Below are 7,713 nucleotides of genomic sequence, written 5' to 3' on the forward strand. Positions count from 1 at the left end.
ATAAAATTACAATTAAATAAAATGATAATAATAAATAAATAAGGGTTGAGGATATTGCTCAGTTAGTAGAGTACTTGCCTTTTATGCATGACTAATGAAATTTGATCTCCACCACCACGCAAACTGGGCATGGTGGCATACACCCATAATCCCAGCACTGGGAGACAGAGGCAGGAGGTAGGAGCTCACTCCTCATTGGGCATTAGGGGTAAGGGTTCAAAGTAAATTACAAACTGGGTGTGGTGGCGCACGCCTTTAAACCCAGCACTTGGGAGGCAGATGTAGGAGGACTGCTGTGAGTTCGAGGCCACCCTGAGAATTCAGAGTGAATTCCAGGTCAGCTTGGACTAGAGAGAGACCCTACCTTGAAAAAACAAAAACAAAACAAAAGTGAAATACAAACTAGTCCCTTAGCCTGTTTCAAGTATGAACTGAAGTTTCCAGAAAGTGCGGCATGTATGTGCCTCAGATAAGGATGTAGAGATGGAATGTTGCAGGGTCAGAGCCAAATTACCTTAGGCTACCTTTAGTCCCTCAATAGCCATTTATCATGTGTGATTTACCATCCAAGTGACTATCAATCAATTGTCCACATGCAACCTTTTAGGAATGTACTAACATACTACTAGCTTCCACCAACCTAAGAGCTAAGAATGTCATCAGGTTGGGTGTGGTGGCGCACGCCTTTAATCACAGCATTTGAGAGGCAGAGGTAGGAGGATCGCTGTGAGTTCAAGGCCACCCTGAGACTCCATAGTGAATTCCAGGTCAGCCTGGGCTAGAGTGAGACCCTACCTCGAAAAACCAAAAAAAAAAGAGCAAAATTTCTCTCTGTTGTTTACAATCATGGAGGTTATTAATAAAAATAATAATAAATAGGGCTGGAGAGATGGCTTAGCGGTTAAGTGCTTGCATGTGAAGCCTAAGGACCCTGGTTGGAGGCTCTCAATTCCCTAGGACCCACGTTAGCCAGATGCACAAGGGGTGCATGCATCTGAAATTTGTTTGCAGTGGTTGGAGGCCCTGGCATGCCTATTCTCTCTCTCTTTCTCTTTCTGCCTATTTGTCTGTCTGTCACTCTCAAACAAATAAACAAATAATAATAATAACAATAATCAATAAATAAATAAATTACTTTAAATTTTTTTCTCTCTGTTTAAAAAAAAATAGCTGCCTTTAATCCCAGCACTCCAGAAGCAGAGGTAGTAGGGTCGTGGTAAGTTTGAGGCTACCTTGAGACTACTTAGTGAATTCCAGGTTAGCCTGGGCTACAGTGAGACCCTAATGATATGGCTGGAGAGATAGTTTAGTGGTTAAGACACTTTTCCTGCAGAGCCTAAGGACCTGAGTTTGATTCCCCAGTGCCCACATAAAGCCACATGTACAGCATGGTGCATGTGTGTGAAGTTTGTTTGCAGTGTCTGTGGGCCTTGGAAGGCCCATAATGCACTCAAGCTCTCTCCTGTACACATAGTCTCAGGCATGGTGGCACACACCTTTTATTTTAGATATTTATTTTTTAAAGTTTGTTCACTTTTTTCTGCTTTTTTTCTTAATATATTTTATTTATTTATTTATTTGAGAGAGAGAAAGAAGTAGAAAGAGAGAAAGGGAGGGAGAGAATGAGCGTGCCAGGGCCTCCAGCCACTGCAAATGAACTCCAGATGCATGCGCCCCCTTGTGCATCTGGCTAACGTGGGTCCTGGAGAATTGAACCCAGATCCTTTGGTTTTGCAGGCAAACGCCTTAACCGCTAAGCCATCTCTCCAGATCTTTTAATTTTTTTTTTTTTTTTTGTGTGTGTGTTTTTCAGGGTGGCCTTGAACCTCTGGCAGTCCTCCTACATCTGCCTGGGATAAGCCACAAACTCCAGATGTATGTGCTACCTTGTGCATCTGGTTTACGTGGGTCCTGGGGAAACGGAACCTGGGTCCTTTGGCTTTGCAGACAAGTGCCTTAATCGATAAATCATCCCTCCTCTAGCCCTGCTGCACACCTTTAATCCCAACACTCCAAAGGCTGAGGTCAGAGGATTGCTGTGAGCTCAAGGCCAGAGTACATAGTGTATTCCAGATCAGCCTGGGCTAGAGTGAGAACTTACTTCAAAATAAATAAATAAACTGGGCATGGTGATCTCAGGTGAGGTAGGGGTAGGAGGATCAAGGATCGTTGTGAGTTCAAGGCCATCCTGAGATTAACATAGTGAATTCCAGGTCAGCCTGGGCTAGAGTGAGACCCTACCTCAAAAACCAAAACCAAGAAAAAAAAAAAAATTAAACCCATTAGCCCAGACTAGCTGCAAAGATGCAATTATGAGCTGAGTTTAAGCGAGCTGGAGGTGGTGAGGTGAGTCCTTGCCCATAGACAGCGGGAGCATAGGGATGGTGTGGGAGGAAGCCGGAGGCAGCGCCGCAGGAGTCCTTGGGGTGCGGAGCCCTGGGCTGGGAGGGGCAGGTAGCTGGCTGCTAGCTGGGGGCGAGGCAGGTTTCTCCGCCCTGAGCTGCTTGCCTCTTCCTCAGCATGTATTCTCCTAGTTGGGACGCTTCCAAGTCCCAGACCAGGGCTCCGCATCCATGCTTTTCTGAAAACAAATTAACTCAGTTAAATGAGTCAAGTAAACAGGTCTAATCGCTTATCAGAGACCCTGGCACCTGCCTGGCCATCTCTCCTCCAATCCCTATCTCATGCTGTCGGGTATCTTTAAAAGCCACATGTTGATCACATGACCTCCCGCTTCTCATGCCCTCAGCTTCAGTGGACTTTTTTCCCGTTTTTCACTCAAGAGAAGTTCTCTAGTGCTTACACTCACAGGCCATCTCAGGCCGGAAACTGTTTTGTTACCATGTACCTTATTTTATTTTATTTATTTAGTATTTTTTTTTAGAGGGGAGGAAGACAGTACAAGGACTCAAACACAGAGCTCCACACATGCTGACCTTGAATTCACTAGGTAGTCTCATGGTGATCCTCCTACCTCTGCCTCCCAAGTGCTGGGATTAAAGGCTTGCGCCACCATGCCCTGGCTCCCTTAACTTTAAATATATATATTTCCAAAGAGAGAAGTATGGCACACCAGGGCCTCTTGCCGCTGCAAATGAACTTGAGATGCATGCGCCACTTGAGGTAGGCTTTACATGGGTATTGGGGACTCACAGCTAGGCCAGGAGTCTTTGCAAGCAAGCGCCTTTGACTGCTGAGCCATCTCCCCAGCCCTCCAACTTATTTATTTACAAATATTTGTTTTTAAAAGGTCGGTTCTCAGGCTGGGGAGATGGCTTAGCGGTTAAGCGCTTGCCTGTGAAGCCTAAGGACCCCAGTTCGGGGCTTGATTCTCCAGGACCCACTTAAGCCAGATGCACAAGGGGGCGCATGCATCTGGAGTTCGTTTGCAGTGGCTGGAGGCCCTGGTGCGCCCATTCTCTCTATCTGTCTATCTGACTCTTTCTCTCCCTGTCGCTCTCAAATAAATAAACAAAAATAAACAAAAAAATTAGAAAAAAGTATATTAAAAGGTAGGGTCTCACTAGCCCAGGCTGACTTGGAACTCACTCTTTAGTCCCAGGCTGGCCTTGAACTCAGAGTGATCCTCCTCCCATCCCACCCAACTCCAACTTTTTTTTTCGAGGCAGGGTTTCACTATAGCCCAAGCTGACCTGGAATTCACTATGGAGTCTCAGGGTGGCCTCAAACTCAAGGTGATCCTCCTACCTCTGCCTCCCAAGTGCTGGGATTAAAGGCGTGCGCCACCATGCCCCACTCCAATTTATTTTTTGAGACACAGTGTCTCTCAGGGAACCTGGAGCTCACTGACTGGGCTGGGCTAGCTAGCAAGCAAGCCCCAGAAATCCTCCTGTGTCTGCCTCCCCAGTGCTGGGATTACAAGCGTGTACTGCTATGCTCAATTTTTACCCGCATGGTGGGGTTCCAAACTCAAGTCCTTATACTGTAAGGCAAAGTACTTAACTTGCTGAATCATCTCCTCAGCCCACAGGATATTATACAAAATCAATGCCTCCAATTTCAACCAAAAAGAGCAGAAAAAGTTACCCCCAAGTAGGATAAAATGGCCCAAGGATTGTTTTGAGCAGAAAGCAGTTGAGAGTCAACAGCCACAGACTGCCTTATTCAACTAGAAGCAGCCTAAACTTTCCCTTGTGAAGGAGGCTCTCCTCCAAGACAGAGAGGAATTCTTATCACCGGGTGTAGAGCCAGCAATAGGGTGAGTCTGCATCAATAACCATATTAAAATAACTCTTATTTTCCAATCTTTTCCTCATTTCTCCTCACCTCCCTGTAAATCATGCCTTGAAGCCCAAATCATCGGCCTTTGTTTTTTCTTCGAGGTAGGGTCTCACTCTACGTCAGGCTGACCTGGAATTCACTATGTAGTCTCAGGGTGGCCTTGAACTCGCAGCAATCCTCATCCTACCTCTGCCTCCAAGTACTGGGACTAAAAGCATGCGCTACCACACCTGGCCATATTTGGTGTGTGTGTGTGTGTGTGTGTGTTTCTTTTGCTTGTATTTTTATTTTTTATTTATTTATTTATTTATTTTTTTGGTTTTTTGAGGTAGGGTCTCACTCTGGTCCAGGCTAACCTGGAATTCACTCTGTAGTCTCAGGGTGGCCTTGAACTCACGGCGATCCTTCTACCTCTGCCTCCCGAGTGCTGGGATTAAAGGCGTGCGCCACCACGCCCGGCTCTTTTGCTTGTATTTTTAGAAAGAGAGAGAGAGAGAGAGACGATTGGCATGCCAGGGCTTTCGACACTGCAATCGAACTCCAGATGCTTGCATCAGCTAGTGGGCATGTGACCTTGTGCTTGCCTCATCTTTGTGTGTCTGGTTTAAGTGGGATCTGGAGAATGGAACATGGGTCCTTACATTTCACAGGCAAATGTCTTAAATGCTAAGCCATCTCTCCAGACCATCTTTTTAAAAATTTACTTATTTATTTATTTTAACGGGTGTTCCAGGGCCTCTAGCCACTGCAAACAAACTCCAGACATATGCCACCATGTGCATCTGGCTTACGTGGATATTGGGAAATTGAAACTGGGTCCTTAGGCTTTGCTGGCAAGTGACTTAACCGCTAAACCATTTCTCCAGCACCCTCTACCCACTTTGTTTTGGAATCAGGAGAAATCTTGAGGCTCTCAGGCCACCTAGATTGGCCTTCACAGCAGCAAACCACAAAGGAGATTCTCACCAGGTATGGTGGCACTCGCCTTTGATCTCAGAACTCAGGAGGCAGAGGTAGGGGGATTGCCTAAATTTGAGGCCACCCTGAGACTACATAGTGAATTCCAAGTCAACCTGGGCTAGAGCAAGACACTACCTTAAAAAACAAAAGAAAAAGAGAGAGAGAGATCGCAAACAAGGTGGAAAGATGGAAACCTTGAGGTTGTCCTCTGACCACATGTGAATACGTACGTATATGCGCATACATCAAATACATACGCACTCACAGTCTAAAGCTCGTTAGTGCACTGAGGCCAGACTGGGTCACTGAATCTTTGTCTGTTTCTTTTCCTAATGTGGCCACGATGAATGAATCTCCTCATTCTGCTCTTGGGAAAAACAAACAAACAAACAAAAAAACAGGGCTGGAGAGATGGCTTAGTGGTTAAGGTGTTTGCCTGCAAAGCCATAGGATCCCAGTTCGACTCTCCAGGACCCACATAAGCCAGATGCACAAGGGGGGCGCATGCATCTGGAGTTTATCTGCAATGACTGGAGGCCCTGGCATGCCTATTATCTCCCTCTCTTGCTCTCTGCCTCTTTCTCAAATAAATAAATTAATTAAATAAAATTTTAAAAAAGAAAGGGCTGGAGAGATGGCTTAGCAGTTAAGGCATTTGGCTTAATTCCCTAGGATCCAGTAAGCCAGCTGCACAAGATGGGGTGTATGTTACATATGTGTGGAGTTCATTTGCAGTGGCTAGAAGCTCTGCTGCACCCATTCTCTCTCAAATAAATAAAGTATTAAAAACAACAAAGAGAGAGAGAGATTCCATGGAAAGGGAATTTAGGAAGGGGAAAAGTTAGAAAGGGATTATCAACTTGGCATATTTGTCTATATTTAGGGAAGTTGTCAATAAAAAGTATTTTTGTTGTTGTTTTTGTTTTGTTTTGTTTTGCGTGATAGGGTCTCACTCTAGCCCAGGCTGACCTGAAATTCACTGTTATTTCAGGGTGGCCATGAACTCATGGTGATCCTTCTACCTCTGCCTCCCGAGGGCTGGGATTTAAGGCATTTGCCACCATGCCCAGCTTAATAAAAAGTTTTTCTTTCTTTTTTCTTTTAGGGGCTGGACAGATTGCTTAGTGGTTAGGGTCTTGTCTGTGAAGCCTAAGGACCCTGGTTTCATTACCCACGTAAGCCAGATGCACAAGATAGGACATATGTCTGGAATTGTTTGCAGTGTCTAGAGGCCATGGTGTGCCCATTCTCTCTCTCTTTCTCTCTCTCTGCCTCTGTCTCAAATAAGTACAATGTTTTTATGAAAGTGTTTTTTTTTTTTTAATTTCTTTATTCAAAAAACCCAGACAGAAAATTTGTATGATCACAAACTTGTTTTGTAACCAATATCCCTGTCAAATTTCAGAACATTCTCATCACTCCAAAATGATCTGTTCATATGTGGGCTGACGTCCAATAGCCGGAGGCAAGCAGCAGAAGCTCAGGAATAATGTGTGCTTTCCACAAGCGGTTCGAAGAGGAAGGACATCTGCGATCTCATAGGTTTGGTGGTGGGAATAGCCCAGGCCAACTTATGACCACCTTAGGTGTTACAGAGCTTGGTGAGTAGTCAGGAGAGGATGACTACGGAAGGGTAGAATTCAGGACAGCCCTTGCTTCTCAGCTGTCTCCTCAGCCCAAATGCGCCACCATGCCTGGGTGTTCTTTTTTTTTTTTTTTTTTTTTTAAGGTAGGGTCTCTCTGGTTCAGGCTAACCTGGAATTAAATATGTAGTCTCAGGGTGGCCTCGAACTCACAGTGATCCTCCTACCTCTGCCTCCCGAGTGTTGGGATTAAAAGCGTGCACCACCATGCCTGGCTTGGGGGGGGGGTGCCTTTCTTTTTTTGGTTTTTCGAGGCACTCTAGGCTCACTCTAGACCTGGCTGACCTAGAATATACTATGTAGACTCAGGGTGGCCTGGAACTCTCAGTGATCCCCCTATCTCTGCCTCCCAAGTGGTAGGACTAAAGGGTGCACCACCACACCCAGTGAGGTCCAGACTTCCAGTAGTCTTACAGCCAAAAGGAGGGACACACGTGTCTGTAGAATATCTCCTTTCCTCCTATGCAGGCCACTGTGGGCTGATGGTCACCATACTGCTGGGAAAGGAACTCACCCTGAGTCACACAAACAGGGCTGCTGACCTCATCTTGGGTATGGGGCTATTCCGCCTTCTCAAGCCTGCCTGGGGTCTTGGGGTCTCCCCACCCACCCCAGGCTGGTAAAACAGTGGGAGTGGGGTGGAGAGTGCCTCAACCCATACCTCCTTGCCCCAGGGCTCCATAGACAACTACAGGAAGTGCATGGGCAGGAACCAACCTGGTTGTGTGGTGGTCAGGTCCTTCTGCACTGTTGGACTTTTGGCTAGAATGGTCGCCTGGTCTAGCCCACGGTATCATGGTCCAGTCAGAGGGCAAGGATGGAAGTTTGTGAATCTGAGATCTCTGTCCTATTGCTGGAGAGCTGGCAC

Source organism: Jaculus jaculus, chromosome 10, assembly GCF_020740685.1.
Source record: "Jaculus jaculus isolate mJacJac1 chromosome 10, mJacJac1.mat.Y.cur, whole genome shotgun sequence".
Taxonomy (NCBI): domain Eukaryota; kingdom Metazoa; phylum Chordata; class Mammalia; order Rodentia; family Dipodidae; genus Jaculus; species Jaculus jaculus.